Here is a 16,010-nt window from a genome sequence, read left to right on the forward strand (position 1 = left end):
GTCCTAGGTGGTAAAATTGTGGAAAAAATATTATTGCATTATTTGATGTTGATAAATTCCTTATATTATACCTATCCATTTACTGTAAATAATTATCCACAGGGTTAAATAACAGTGTACATTAATTTCATGAACTAGTACAACATTCTTTCTGTGTGGACATCAGAGTTTAACTTTCAATACTGAAACAAGCTTGCAGCTTTTGTGTGCAAGTTTTAAATATACATTCTTGTGTGTAGTTGTCATTGGTGATGTTAGATATCTGTTCTAATGAGGTTGCTCCTTATGACATCCTTGCATATTTGGGAAACTCTCCGCCCTACTTGCTGTGGCGTAAAGGCGTCTGCTGGCAAACTCCATCAGTGTCACACCATCCAAGGAGTACCTCAACAAAATAATAATACAGTACAAACAAATATATATATTAACACACATCATCATAAGCAAAATGCAGACCTGTGAACTATTCAAAACATATATTACTATAACATTACTAAATGACATGATTACTCATTTATATAAGTTAACAAGGGTTCAGAGAGCTTTGCACATCTAGGGCTTTTTTTTTTTTAATTTTTATTTTATTTTATTTTAAAGGGGGAAAAATCCTTAATTTAACCAAGTAAAAATTCTGTTCCCTCAATTTCTTGAAACTAGCATTGTGAAACTAGTTTCATAAATGGCTGTCAGCATGGTGACATCTGTGTACACTTTAGTTTCAGTATTTTGTAAGTGCCAGTGCATCATTTTCATCTCTGAAATTGCAGTTGTGGCAATTACATTGGTATGGCAGAGTTCGGGTTGTCAGTGTCAAATCATTACAAAGAAAAAAGAACATACATATTTGAATTCGAGACTGGAGAAACAGATAACATCAGCTTGGGTGCTTATTTATGAAATGTTGGTAGATTAACTTCGGAACCTACTTCATCTACCTAAAAATGACATCAGAACAAGGCACACATCTTGGCAGTGTTGAAGATGCTATAAGGAAAGATGGTGATTGGAACTGAAGCTGAAGAACACTGTGTGTTTTGTTGTTGTTGTTGTTGTTGTTCATGTTCTCCTGCACACCCCCTCCCAAGTCTATATTTTTATTTCTTCTTCCTGTAGTATCAATATCACATTCCAGAATCCACAACTGCCAAATTTGTCCTAGGTGTTCCTGAAGCCACCTGTTTGGGATTTTCTTATCTCCCACTTTCAGGCATCAATCTTTTCCATCATACATCTTAAATATTTTATTTCCACTGTTAGCTCCATTAGCTCCAGTTTGTATTCTGTTGATAGCTACCACATTTGTGCAACTGGGTTTTACGGAAGTCAGTCTCTTCAGGGTAGCTTCATCTTGACCTAAGAGGATCTGCAGAATTTTCCAAACGCAGGAAGGGATTTTCGTTAATCTTAGACATCTTATTATTTCTTATGGAATGTATTTTGTTCAGTAACTCTGACATTCTCAATCCTTTGATTTACTTACAATGAAGAATTGTCTCATGAACATGCCATAGACTCCCGTTACAGTGTAACTGCTCAAAAACCAACAATTTTCTCAATTCTCCACTTCATGTCACTTTTATTGAAAAATGTCTGATTTAAAATCACATGCAATGGGTGGTTTTATGTCTTTAAAGTTGGACTCTGGATATCTTTGCCTATGACTTTAACCACAAGAAGTTGAGCATATGCAGTGGCTACCGGCACAGTTTTAAAACAGTGTGTCTCCCTGTAAACTGGATGTTAGATTAAAACTGTATATCATATTGAAACTTTAACTTGATTCCTCTGTGGCCATATTGTTAATATTTTCATGTTGCCTGTAAGCATGTTTTGTTGTAGACAGCATTCTCTTTTCTCAGTTTTTTTTTTTTTTTTTTTTTTGCCAACTTGGTCTTTTCCATGGGAGCCCCTCTGCAGGGCAAATGCTGGTACTGGCTTCAGAAGGACATAGTGGCGGAATTTGTTGAAGTGGTTTTCTTTGTGATTGAAGCAAACACTGCAGAGAGGAAAAGTGATTTTATGTATTTGTTTTTTTTTTCCTGTTGGATTCATCTTGTATATTTCACTCTTCACTGTTCTGCAGTGTGGTTCCTTGCATAGTCAAATGCTGTACGTTATATGCTGATTGTGTTTGGCTTAATTACACCTACTTTAAGTTGTCTGGCACTTACAAGTGAGACTGTATGGCTGAACTGTCTGTGCGTGCATGCACCATCTGTAGCAGCACATAGTTTTGGGAAATTAAGATAATACTCAGAGGTGGGAAATTATCACTTGTAGAGTATTCTATGTGCATGAGGGAGTGTTGAAAAAGTGGCTGTGTGCTCCAATTCCCAGTGTACTCATTTTATGATCACCTGCCCCACTTCTCGAACATGTTAGCTGAAACAGATATATAAAGTTGGTTCTTTGTGTTCTTTAAAAATGTATTATCAACACTGAATAATACCCAAATCTCTCCCTGTCATTTTTGATTCGGCATAGCAATTGGGCATCATTTCTTGACTGACAGGTTAAATGAATTATGAGGAAACTTCTTGCAGAGGTACAGTCTTAGACATAAAAACTGACCGCCGGCCGCCCGCCACAGAGACTAAGTCCGAGTCGTTCACTTAAGGTGGCCAGTAAAATTGACCGCCCCTGTAAGTCCGGCCATTTGCACAATCTGGCAACACTGTAAGATGGGGAAGTGTTAGGAGGAAGTGTTGTCTACTTCCTGAGAAGAAATGAAAGGCTGAGCCCCACTAAAATACGTAGACTAGAGTAAAGTGTAGTGTGAACATAATATTTTATATCTGATAGCTCCAAAAGTGTGTTTTGGGCTACGGATTCTGCCCCAAGGGGTGTGTGCAACAAAGCTGGAATTTGTTGTCAACAACCGAGACACCTTTCGGTCGCAGTGTAAGAAAGTCGAGCAACAAAACTACATCAACCTATGCTACTGCATGATAACTCACCCTGTTGATTTGAGAAACAAAACTATCCAGGTGATTGATAGGAAAGTCGTCTCTCAGGCACTTGTATTGATAGGGAAGTCCTCTCTCAAGCACTTGTCCCTCTCGTCATATATTCGTAAAATTTTACCTTTCCCGCTCTTGATCGATCAACCGTCAAGGCAATTCATTTCTAGATGAAAATACTCTTAAAACTACACTTGTTTAATGGCATAGTTAGAACCAGTGGGTTTCTACAGGCGTAGAATTGCCAAACAACTTTAGAATAGTCAGATTGTTTTAGATATCGTGAAAGAAAATTCGGCTGCTGAATAATTTCTCTTTGATGATTAATGATGTGATTAGTAAACTAATGGAAAATGCAATTAAAATATTCCATGTACTAATACAAATTAAATTCAACTTACTACAGAAACATCACGACGGCAATCTATCTTAATAAAGCATTATGTGTCTGTAAGACGTTTGAGCCTATTTTAACACGAATTAGTAGAATATTACCGACTTTTGACTTCGAAAAGATCTGTATTTACGTCATTTCCTGTATCATTCGCAAGTATTATGAAAATGTGGCATTTCATAGATAAAATTATGTATTCACAACAACAAAAAATATGTCGGCAGAAAACAAAAGTGGCATTATGAAATTGGCAGAACGACAGCAGCTTGCACCTTGTAGCCTAAAGTGGGAAGACATCCTTTTGTGGTTGAATTGTTGGCAAATATCACTCAGACGTGTGCCGTTGGTCTAAGCGTTTCGGTGTGTTGAATTTGTACCAATGATTTTTCTACAGGTTTTTTCTGTCCCAAATAGAGAGTTGAAGTCTCTCTAGTATTTTCAAGTCATCTTGGTGAACTTTGCTCGTAGTATTTTCGAGTGTGTTCCAGAATTTTTTGACATTTTTGGTGTTTTTCTTATTTTCGATGTTGGTGGGGCCATGTGCATTGATGAGTGTTTATTTTTTACTGGGGCTCTGAATGAGCATAGTCATAAGTCGATTGTTGATGGGTGTGATTTCTTTGACAGAACTGATGATAGATCTGTGTTCGAGAAATGCCCTGGCACAGAGTGGTACGCCTTTCGCTACCTTTAGCTGTATTTTGCTCTTGAAGATGCAATGGTTTCCATAATGCAAGGTTTCACTGTCAGTTAGTCGTGGTTCTTGAAGTGCAATGATGAGAATCTTTTGTTGGTCGATTTATTATGTTAGATTATTTAATTTTCGTTATTTGGATCAATGTATCGATGTTTTGTTATATGTGTGAAATCTTATGGGACTTAACTGCTAAGGTCATCAGTCCCTAAGCTTACACACTACTTAACCTAAATTATCCTAAGGACAAACACACACAAACCCATGCCCGAGGGAGGACTCGAACCTCCGCCGGGACCAGCCGAACAGTCCATGACTGCTGCGACTGAGACCGCTCGGCTAATCCCGCGCGGCGTGTAGTTTTCAAATGCATGTTTTCTGCTTATAGGGAAATTTACCAGAGATCTTCAATATTCTCTGCCGTGAAAACCTGGCCTCCCCAGAATCCGAAATTCCAACTGCCGCCTGTCGACAGTTTGCACAGTTCATGTTTGCTTGTGTTTCATTGGTTTGCCCTGGGTGATTCCAGGACCGGACAGGATCAGAGGGTGTTGAAGCCTTTGGAAGCAAATATTTTCAGCCAAGCTCATTGAGCAAATAGACGGTGACCAGAGTAGCGGTGGTTTTCACTCAGACGTGCGTGGATTTTGAGTTCAACGGATTAAGTTGTCGTTCAGGATTGTGTGAGTATTTTGTTCACCCCAAGTCTTTGATTTGCTCGGTACCACCCATATGGGGGAGTGTTTCCCCTATCGGCCCCACGGGATTATTATTATTATTATTATTATTATTATTATTATTATTATGTTCTTTATGTCATTAGCAAATCCGATATGGTGCATTTTCCCACCACTGAAATAGATGTGCATTGTTCGACTCAGTATTTCCATCACATAAATATGGGTTATAATTACGTTACTTTGCTGCTAGTAGACATATTTCTCACTTTTTCTTGGGCAGTTGCTACCTGTTACTCCATCATAGGAATTTATGTGCCCAGCATTGTTGCAATACAGACTTTCAAATTATCCAATTTCTGTAATTTCATTTCGATACCAGATCGTTCTAATCAGATTCAGCCAGTCAGGCTTAACGTGGATATCCGAATACGACTCCCATGATTTGATAGACTGGGTAAACCACATTCTTAATCGGACGGTTGAATCTAGATCACTTATTTATGACAGGGCCTGAATTCTTAAAAACTGTGAAAAATAATAATACAATGTGCTTATTACTAATATTTTATTTAAATATAAATATATGAACGAACGAGATAACAGTTTATTTACAGGAGCAGAGCCCCATCCACCATAGCAGAGCAATGCGAGATTGGTTTCATGGCCAAGAGAGGATAAAGCTGTTGCCGTTTGTTCCACGATCACCGAACATCAACCAGATAGAGAATATGTGGGCAGAAGTAACAAGGTCATTGCCATGTGGACCTACAAATGCAAGCGACCTTTGGACGAATATAGAAAACGTATGGTGGGAAGTAAACAATCACGCTACACTGTCGACGACTTAATGAAAACAATGGCCCAACGCCTTCGAGAAATCTTACGTAATGATCGTGGGTGGGTTGGTTACTAAAAGTATACTCGTCCACAAAACCCATATGGACAATTATCTGATAGTCGGTCAAGCTTTGCTTTGTGGCAGCTCTTTATATACAAGTCCATTTACTTTCAGTCTCCTCCTCACAATTCTTGCAGTGCAAGGTAGTTGAAAAATCTCATCCACTCGACGCCAACTGAGGAATTGACTGGTGCACGTGTTGTTCAACACACAGTAGTGGTCACCCTCACTGGAATCAATGACAGTGTGTGTGTGTGTGTGTGTGTGTGTGTGTGTGTGTGTGTGTGTGTGCGTGTGTGTGTGTGTGTGTGTGTGTTTTTCGTGTTCACGCACATCCTGAATCAATACTATTAACATTAGAGAGACAACCAACAATAAATATTGCATCACATATGGCTGTGAAGTATTTTAATGTGATGGGAAGTTACAAACCGAATTATTACCCAACCCACGACCTGCATATTACGTTACGTTAAGTAAGGTGTATTAACTCCTTAGTATCGTTAGCAGAGACAGTGCGCTCTTGTTGTCGAGGCTCGCGACAAGTGCAGCTATTAGCAGTGCCCAATGCCGCCGCGATTTGTTTATGTTGGTTGTGCGTGGACACTGCAACAGACGCTTCGCCATAAACAGAAAGAAATCACCTTGGCTCCGACTGCAGTGAGCGGATATCACTGCCTGCGTGTTCTAATAGTAACCAACTTGAGACTCTACTCACAGGTGCCATGCAGCAATTGCAATGGGTATCATGTCATTAGGCGGCAATCTGAAATTTATTTTACCGTAATTACTACTTCAATTTTATCCACAAATTAAAGGTATATATGGGTGCAAACATGGAATACATGGGAATAATGCAGCTGCTCAGTGACAGGTATGATGCAGGCATTGAGGCCAGGCATCGGATCTTCGATCCCTGCCCTCTTTGCCTCCGCCTACCTGGTGCTGAATGTCTTCTCAAACTTTTTTAAAAAAAAAATAGTGTAGTGATCAGCATGTCTGTCTAGTAAGCAGGAGGTCCAGGTTCGAAGCCCAGTCGGTCACAAATATTCATCTGACGTCTTAGCTGTATTTCATCGCGCTGTGACAGTGTGGACGTCGGTCTTTCGATATTTCAGATGCAATTGTTTCTTGAGGCAATAGAGGTGATTTGCGACCATTTGTCTTGCCATTAGTGTAACAGGACTTCAACGGCATCCAACCCTTAGTCATTGCTTTGTGCCGGCGCTAACCCATGTCATATATATGCGAATCAGATTGTAGTTCATATTTAGTCAAATAACGAATGGTCAGTATACAAGTATGCCACCCGGGGTGACAGAGCTGTTCTAGGCGCTACAGTCTGGAACCGCGTGACCGCTACGGTCGCAGGTTCGAATCCTGTCTCGGGCATGGATGTGTCTGATGTCATTAGGTTAGTTAGGTTTAATTAGTTCTAAGTTCTAGTGGACTGATGACCTCAGAAGTTAAGTCCCATAGTGCTTAGAGCCATTTGAACCATTTATGAAGTATACAAGTATTTAGGAACAGTGGAAGCAGGATTGAAGTGAACTGATCCCTTAACCAAGGGCAACACGAGTACCTGTGTAATGAGTCATTCCAGCTGCATACCTGAGGGTAGCATTTGTTAAGCAAAACATTACAGAAATAATGTGATACCCGCACGATGATCTCTGTAGTCATACTGTATCATTAGCAGCCCGCGAATGGAGTACTATGTTCGTTAAATCGGATTACTCAAGCTGAGGCAAATAAAGAGAAGCGACGACGCCACAACACTATCTTTACTTAAGTAGGTAGTCAGCGCTAAATTATGTGTGCCACCATTAACGTTACTGTCAACAGTTTGACAGCATAACACCACCACAACTACTGACAACCTGAGCCATATCATCACGCAGTTGTAATTCGCAGTGATTACAAGTTGCTGATGTTTGTCAAGAATAGTGGAAATCGCCTACGAAGTTCCATTTGCATTACGTCACACTAACGAGTTCTTTTGGCTATCGGAATACTCATATGGGAATTATAAAAGTGTAATTGCTAGAACGCACAACTGCCTTAATAACACCTCATTCTGGATTGAATACGACTCGGAAAGTGATGTTACTTTGACGTTTCCATCCATCTCCTGACGTCTTACTGAATGAAGTCTGAAGTGCACGCACAGTTGTGTTGCCTGCCGCATGGATTCTGTGAAGTGTTATGGCAGCTGGCAGTCATTGCTGAATACAGACATTTGCAAATATCCCCACTGCTTTGGGGGAAATCGTCTTTGTTGCATTTTTTCCATACCGTAATTAGCACAATAACATAAGGCTTGTTCTGCTGAAGAACTTGATGCCCACAAGTCCTTAAATAAGAATCTCCCAGCGAGAGTAATGCATGAAAGGAGACCGACTGTTGGACAAAAGAATGGACAGCTTGCTGCTTTTTGCGTTTCCGGTAGCGCCTACGATAAGAATCTTGTGTCATATTATGCTTCACAAACTTAAACTGTGTATTTTTACTTCATACTAAAATAAAAGTTATGATATGAGAAGAGGAAATGACTGATATGCTTCTCAGGAACTTTAGTTTTTCATGTGGGTTGGGTAATAATTCGGTTTGTAACTTCCCATCACATTAAAATACTTCACAGCCATATGTGATGCAATATTTATTGTTGGTTGTCTCTCTAATGTTAATAGTATTGATTCAGGATGTGCGTGAACACGAAAACACACACACACACACACACACACACACACACACACACACACACACACTGTCATTGATTCCAGTGAGGGTGACCACTACTGTGTGTTGAACAACACGTGCACCAGTCAATTCCTCAGTTGGCGTCGAGTGGATGAGATTTTTCAACTACCTTGCACTGCAAGAATTGTGAGGAGGAGACTGAAAGTAAATGGACTTGTATATAAAGAGCTGCCACAAAGCAAAGCTTGACCGACTATCAGATAATTGTCCATATGGGTTTTGTGGACGAGTATACTTTTAGTAACCAACCCACCCACGATCATTACGTAAGATTTCTCGAAGGCGTTGGGCCATTGTTTTCATTAAGTCGTCGACAGTGTAGCGTGATTGTTTACTTCCCACCATACGTTTTCTATATTCGTCCAAAGGTCGCTTGCATTTGTAGGTCCACATGGCAATGACCTTGTTACTTCTGCCCACATATTCTCTATCTGGTTGATGTTCGGTGATCGTGGAACAAACGGCAACAGCTTTATCCTCTCTTGGCCATGAAACCAATCTCGCATTGCTCTGCTATGGTGGACGGGGCTCTGCTCCTGTAAATAAACTGTTATCTCGTTCGTTCATATATTTATATTTAAATAAAATATTAGTAATAAGCACATTGTATTATTATTTTTCACAGTTTTTAAGAATTCAGGCCCTGTCATAATTAAGTGATCTAGATTCAACCATCCGATTAAGAATGTGGTTTACCCAGTCTATCAAATCATGGGAGTCGTATTAGGATATCCACGTTAAGCCTGACTGGCTGAATCTGATTAGAACGATCTGGTATCGAAATGAAATTACAGAAATTGGATAATTTGAAAGTCTGTATTGCAACAATGCTGGGCACATAAATTCCTATGATGGAGTAACAGGTAGCAACTGCCCAAGAAAAAGTGAGAAATATGTCTACTAGCAGGAATGTAACGTAATTATAACCCATATTTATGTGATGGAAATACTGAGTCGAACAATGCACATCTATTTCAGTGGTGGGAAGATGCACCATATCGGATTTGCTGCTGACATAAAGACAATAATAATAATAATCCCGTGGGGCCGATAGGGGAAACCTTCCCCCATATAGGTGGTACCGAGGAAATCAAAGACTTGGGGTGAATCAAATACTAACATAATCCTCAACGACTACTCGATCCGTTGAACTCAAAATTCACGCACGTCTGAGTGAAAACCGCTGCGACTCTGGTCACCGTCTGTTAGGTCAAGGAGCTTGGCTGAAAATATTTGCTTCCAAAGGCTTCAACACCCTCTGGTCCTGTCCGGTCCTGGAATCACCCAGGGCAAACCAATGAAACACAAGCAAACATGAACTGTGCAAACTGTCGACAGGCGGCAGTTGGAATTTCGGATTCTGGGGAGGCCAGGTTTTCACGGCAGAGAATATCGAAGATCTCTGAAAAATTTCCCTACAAGCAGAAAACATGCATTTGAAAACTGAACATCGGTACATTGATCCAAACACGTAAACTAAATAACCTCACAAAAGCAATCGACCAACAAAAAAATCCCCCTCCTTGCTCTTCACGAACCACGACTCACTGACAGTGAAACCTTGCATTACGGAAACCATTGCATCTTCAAGAGCAGAATACAGCTACAGGTAGCGAAAGGCGTACCAGTCTGGGCCAGGGCATTCTCGAACACAGATCTATCATCAGTTCTGTCAAAGAAATCACACCCATCAACAATCGACTTATGACTATGCTCATTCAGAGCCCCAGTAAAAAATAAACACTCATCAATGCACATGGCCCCACCAACATCGAAAATAAGAAAAACACCAAAAATGTCAAAAAATTCTGGAACACACTCGAAAATACTACGAGCAAAGTTCACCAAGATGACTTGAAAATACTAAAGGGAGACTTCAACACTCTATTTGGGACAGAAAAAACCTGTAGAAAAATCATTGGTACAAATTCAACACACCGAAACGCTTAGACCAACGGCACACGTCTGAGTGATATTTGCCAACAATTCAACCACAAAAGGATGTCTTCCCACTTTAGGCTACAAGGTGCAAGCTGCTGTCGTTCTGCCAATTTCATAATGCCACTTTTTTTTTCTGCCGACATATTTTTTGTTGTTGTGAATACATAATTTTATCTATGAAATGCCACATTTTCATAATACTTGCGAATGATACAGGAAATGACGTAAATACAGATCTTTTCGAAATCAAAAGTCGGTAATATTCTACTAATTCGTGTTTAAAATAGGCTCAATCGTCTTACAGACACATAATGCTTTATTAAGATAGATTGCCGTCGTGATGTTTCTGTAGTAAGCTGAATTTAATTTGTATTAGTACATGGTATATTTTAATTGCATTTTCCATTAGTTTACTTATCACAACATTAATCATCAAAGAGAAATTATTCAGCAGCCGAATTTTCTTTCACGATATCTAAAACAATCTGACTATTCTAAAGTTGTTTGGCAATTCTACGCCTGTAGAAACCCACTGGTTCTAACTATGCCATTAAACAAGTGTAGTTTTAAGAGTATTTTCGTCTAGAAATGAATTGCCTTGACGGTTGATCGATCAAGAGCGGGAAAGGTAAAATTTTACGAATATATGACGAGAGGGACAAGTGCTTGAGAGAGGACTTCCCTATCAATACAAGTGCCTGAGAGACGACTTTCCTATCAATCACCTGGATAGTTTTGTTTCTCAAATCAACAGGGTGAGTTATCATGCAGTAGCATAGGTTGATGTAGTTTTGTTGCTCGACTTTCTTACACTGCGACCGAAAGGTGTCTCGGTTGTTGACAACAAATTCCAGCTTTGTTGCACACACCCCTTGGTGCAGAATCCGTAGCCCAAAACACACTTTTGGAGCTATCAGATATAAAATATTATGTTCACACTACACTTTACTCTAGTCTACGTATTTTAGTGGGGCTCAGCCTTTCATTTCTTCTCAGGAAGTAGACAACACTTCCTCCTAACACTTCCCCACCTTACAGTGTTGCCAGATTGTGCAGATGGCCGGACTTACAGGGGCGGTCAGTTTTATTGGCCACCTTAAGTGAACGACTCGGACTTAGTCTCTGTGGCGGGCGGCCGGCGGTCAGTTTTTATGTCTAAGACTGTACTTGAAACATTCATCATCTTCGGAAAAGTCTTTCACAAACTGTTTTATTAGGCGCATCTTAATATGTAGAGGTGGTATAATAGTAGAATTTTGTAACATACCCTGGTAGTACGTGCAAAGAGGATAGCCAAAGAGCTATTTACAATAGTTACTATGTATACTAACCAGTGCAACAACTGCCACCAAAATTTTCATCTTAATGTTGTTATTAATAGAAATATTATATCACTATTACAAAAAGGAAAGTTGCTACTCACCATATAGCGGAGATGCTGAGTAACTTATAGGCACAACAAAAGGACTCGCGTGACTAAAGCTTTTGGCCTTTAAAGCCTTCGTCAACAAGACACACACACACACACACACACACACACACACACACACACACACACACACACACACACACACACACGCACGACTGCAGTCTTAATGGCTGAAAGCTTTAGTCATGAGAGTCCTTTTGTTGTGACTATCTGCAACTCAGCATCTCCGCTATATGATGAGCAGCTACTTTCCTTCTCATAATATTGTTACATTCCATCCTGTATTGTATATCATATATATGTTATTAGATTCACTAAAATTCTTTTTTCTGTACTCGAGTGCTAATTATAAAGTAATGACGATTGATGGTGCTGTTTTGCTGCCATATTAGGATCCAGAATACTAAAAACCCAGTTGCATTACAAAAGCTTTTTCAACATTGTTATGTGTTATTGAACTGAACACAGTTTTTGGCCATTGCAATGCAACATCTGGCTGACAGTTTCCTGCCCCTGTTGTCATTGTCCCTGTAGATTTCCTCCAGCAAGTGGAATTTATTACTTTTTACCTGGTACAGAATAATTTCCTGTGATTTTTGCAATCGGAATGCCACTGCAATAATTCAGTACCTACTTCACTGGCTGCTGTATAATATTGTCTGTCCTATCTGACCTCTCTTGGTCAACTCTTGTTCTTTTGTGACCCTGACGGTATTACGTATTGAGGCCTTGGGTGTCTTTCATTTTCACTCCCTTTAATCGTCCTTGTCTTTGTTTGGCCGATTTCTTCAATTCTCGTAGTGTCGGACCCCTTCTATTTTTTTCCATCTTCACAATATCATGTTGTCATCTTTCATCTTCACCTTTCTGAATAACATTCAGAATTTTAATTCGAGGATTTATCCTCACACCAAGGTGATACCATAGACAGTCGACCATGAACGGTCTTGAAGAATAATTCCTCTGACTGCAACCATAAATTGCAGGAAAAATAGCATTCGGATTCGGTGGGCTGTCATTCAGAAGATTATGGTGGATCGGAGCACCTAGAAACTCAACAGTTCGTACAAACCTTAAACATCAAAGGATTAAACCTAAACAAATCTCGTTCTTCTCGACACACAATGTTGGCTTCTTGTGCCAAGCTGGAAAATTAAAAATCATCACTGACATCATAAAGAAACAGAAAATTGTAAACATAGCTCTTCAAGCAATCAGAAACTGTGATCAAGGCCCTATAGAATCACAGGGATATCAACTTTATAAAGGAATCCCTGGAAAAAGAATACTGAAAAACTGTCCACAATTTGGCAATGGTTTCCTTATAGATCTGAAAGTTATCGACTCTGGCATAGAATTCAAATCTCAGTCCCCCAGACTTGCAACTCTAACTTTGAAATCTGCAAATAAGACATACACAATTATCAATGCACATGCTCCCACCAATCAGAAAAATAATACTCTGAAGGACAAAGAAGAAACACAAATTTTGGGATCTCCTGGATCAAGTCTTAATCAACATTCCTTCATCAAACATAAAAATTCTCCTTGGCGACTTCAGTTCTCAACTGGGACAAGAAATAAGATACAGAGATATCTCTAGAAAATGGCCAGCACATGAATGGATCAACAAAAATGGTCTAAGGTTAATTGAAACTTGTAGAAACTATAACCTGGTCTCAATATCAACATGTTTTAAGAGGAAACCTCACAAATGAAAAACCTGGAAACACCCTGATTTCCAAAAGGGCAAATGGCAAATTGCAACTGGACCATGTATGCGTGGATAAATTTCACCATCGTTAAATCTACAACGTCAAAGTTTTAAGGGGCGAAGACTCAGGGTCAGACGACTATGTTGTGAAGATCAAAATAAAATTAACACCAGTGGTAAGGAAAAGGCTTAGGAAAAAAACTAGAAGAAAATTCAACCCAACTATCTTAAAAAAAAATGATGAATACACTAGGAAATCAGGTGAAGGGTCTATCAACTACAACACACTAGAAGAATTAACCACCAAATTAAAATCCGTAGCAGAAGAGTTGCCTCTAGTAAATCCCAGGAAGAAACATGAGCTGTGGAATACAGAATGTGACCAGGCATTAGAAAGAAGACACCAAGCTTGGATAAAGTATCAAGTCCAAAAGTCTGAAGAATCACATCTAGAACTAAACAAAAAAGTTAACCCATAAATCATCAGACAGACAAAACGCAAACATCTTAAAAATACCCTAGAAAAGATAGAAGAGAACTTCCAGAAGAAACAGTCAAGAGACTACTACAAAACCTTTGGGAGATGTCTTAAAAAGTATGAGTCCCCGACATTGATGCTGAGAGAGAAGTCAGGAAAGTTTGCGCATAGTAATCAAGAAAATGCAGAGATCCTTGCAAAGGCATGTCGTGAAGACCATGTATTTGCAGAAAACTGGAACAATGCTGGAAAACCTGTAGTAATAAATCTCCACCGACGTCTAATTGAAATGTGGATCACAGAGAAAATTCCAGAGTACTGGACCTCAGGAATAATCCGTCCTTTATTTTAAAAAGGATGTAGAACCAACCCAGATAATTACAGAGGAATAACCCTTCTGGACTGCACATACAAAATTTTCTACCGCATAAATTACAATAGGATCAAAAATGTTCTGGGGCCACAACTTGGAGAATATCAAGAAGGATTTTGAGTATTACAAGTATAGAAACACAGTTATTCATCTCAGTTGCAGATTAAAAAAAGAAAAAAAACATATGATAGTGTTCATAAGTGTTCATAGACCCACACTTCTAAAAATCCTTAGATCATATGGCCACCATCCCAAACTGCTGCGACTCATTCAGCTAACTTTAACTAACACAAATTCAAAGGTCAAGTTTAGAGAGGAAATTTCAAAAGCTTTCACAATAAAAACAGGACTCGGACAAGGTAATGGATTGTCCCATTAGCTTTTTTGTGTGGCTCTTAATTACATCATGACAATCTGGCAAAAAGAAAATCCATGTAAAATTGGAGGAAAATCAGCAATAAGAGCAAACAGCCTTAGCTCTCTTAGCCCTCGACATGGAAGAAATTCGTGCTGAGAACACAAGTCTCCAGAAAATTGCCTCAAGAATAGGATTACAAATATTCTTTGAGAAAACTGGAATCATGCCAATGAAACCTCTTTGTACATATAAAATCTTCATAAATGATCAAAGAATTAACATAGTTCTAAAATTTAAATACCTTGGAGAAATTATTTTGCACAACGTGGGTGACAAACCAACATGAATAAATAGAACCAACAAAATGAAAAAAAGCACAATTTCTAACCTGGTCAACATATAATAAGAAACACATGTCAATAGACGCTAAGATCAAACATTACAAAACTGTAACTCTCCACAAATTAAAAATGACAGAAGAACCAATCGACTCCTCAAGACTGAACGAAGAATTATCAGAACATGCATCAATAAAAAATACCAGGTTGGTGGATTCTGGAGAATCCTCCCTAATGAAACTGTCTATTGTGAGATTGACCCAATCACCAGCACAATGAAGAAGAAAAGAATCTCATATTTCTTTCATGTCTTAAGACTGCCTGACTACAGGATTTTAAAACAACTAGTGGTGAGAAGTCTCAGAAAGAAGGCAGGAGGTCAATGGGTCGAAGAAATTCAGCAAGATCTTGAAGCAGTCTGACTTAGAATTACTGATGCAGAGAACAAAAACAAAATTGACACTCTCCTTGTGAATCATAAATTTGCAGCAGAAATGACACACAGAAGACCCTCAGAGATTTCAGACGAGTTAAGAAAATGGCATTTGGAATGAATGAAGTAGTACTGGGCTGAGTGCAAGAAGCAAGTGGTTTAACTTCTAAGAGAAAGTGAACATGGACTGACTCAGGTGGTCCAGTGTGGCCAATCAAAGTAAATAATAATAATAATAATAATAATAATAATAATAATCCCCGTGGAGGCCCGGGAAAAGAATAGGCCTCCGGTATGTTCTGCCAGTCGTAAAAGGCGACGAAAAGAACAAACCACTAATAGGGCTAACCCCCCTTTTAGTGTGATTAGTTGGTTCAGGACAGAACTAAAGAAGCCTCGGACAAGCGCCGTCATGGTCGGGGACGACGCTTGAACCCTATGCCCGCCCACAATGGTAACGACACTGCTAGCCAACTGGAAAATGATTTAAATCCAAATAGAGGTGTTTTGCAGGATATGCTTCCTGCAACCACCCTAGAAGGAAAACAAAGACAGAGGAT

General features: G+C 39.3%; 1 protein-coding gene across 1 annotated transcript in view; it reads left to right on the plus strand.

The window, feature by feature from the left end:
• Positions 1–16,010, plus strand: part of LOC126260966 (nucleoporin Nup43) — a 210,756-nt gene that overhangs the window by 146,135 nt on the left and 48,611 nt on the right. The gene's annotated exons all lie outside the window — the stretch shown is intronic.

This window comes from Schistocerca nitens, chromosome 5 (assembly GCF_023898315.1).
Source record: "Schistocerca nitens isolate TAMUIC-IGC-003100 chromosome 5, iqSchNite1.1, whole genome shotgun sequence".
In the NCBI taxonomy this organism is placed as follows: Eukaryota; Metazoa; Arthropoda; class Insecta; order Orthoptera; family Acrididae; genus Schistocerca; species Schistocerca nitens.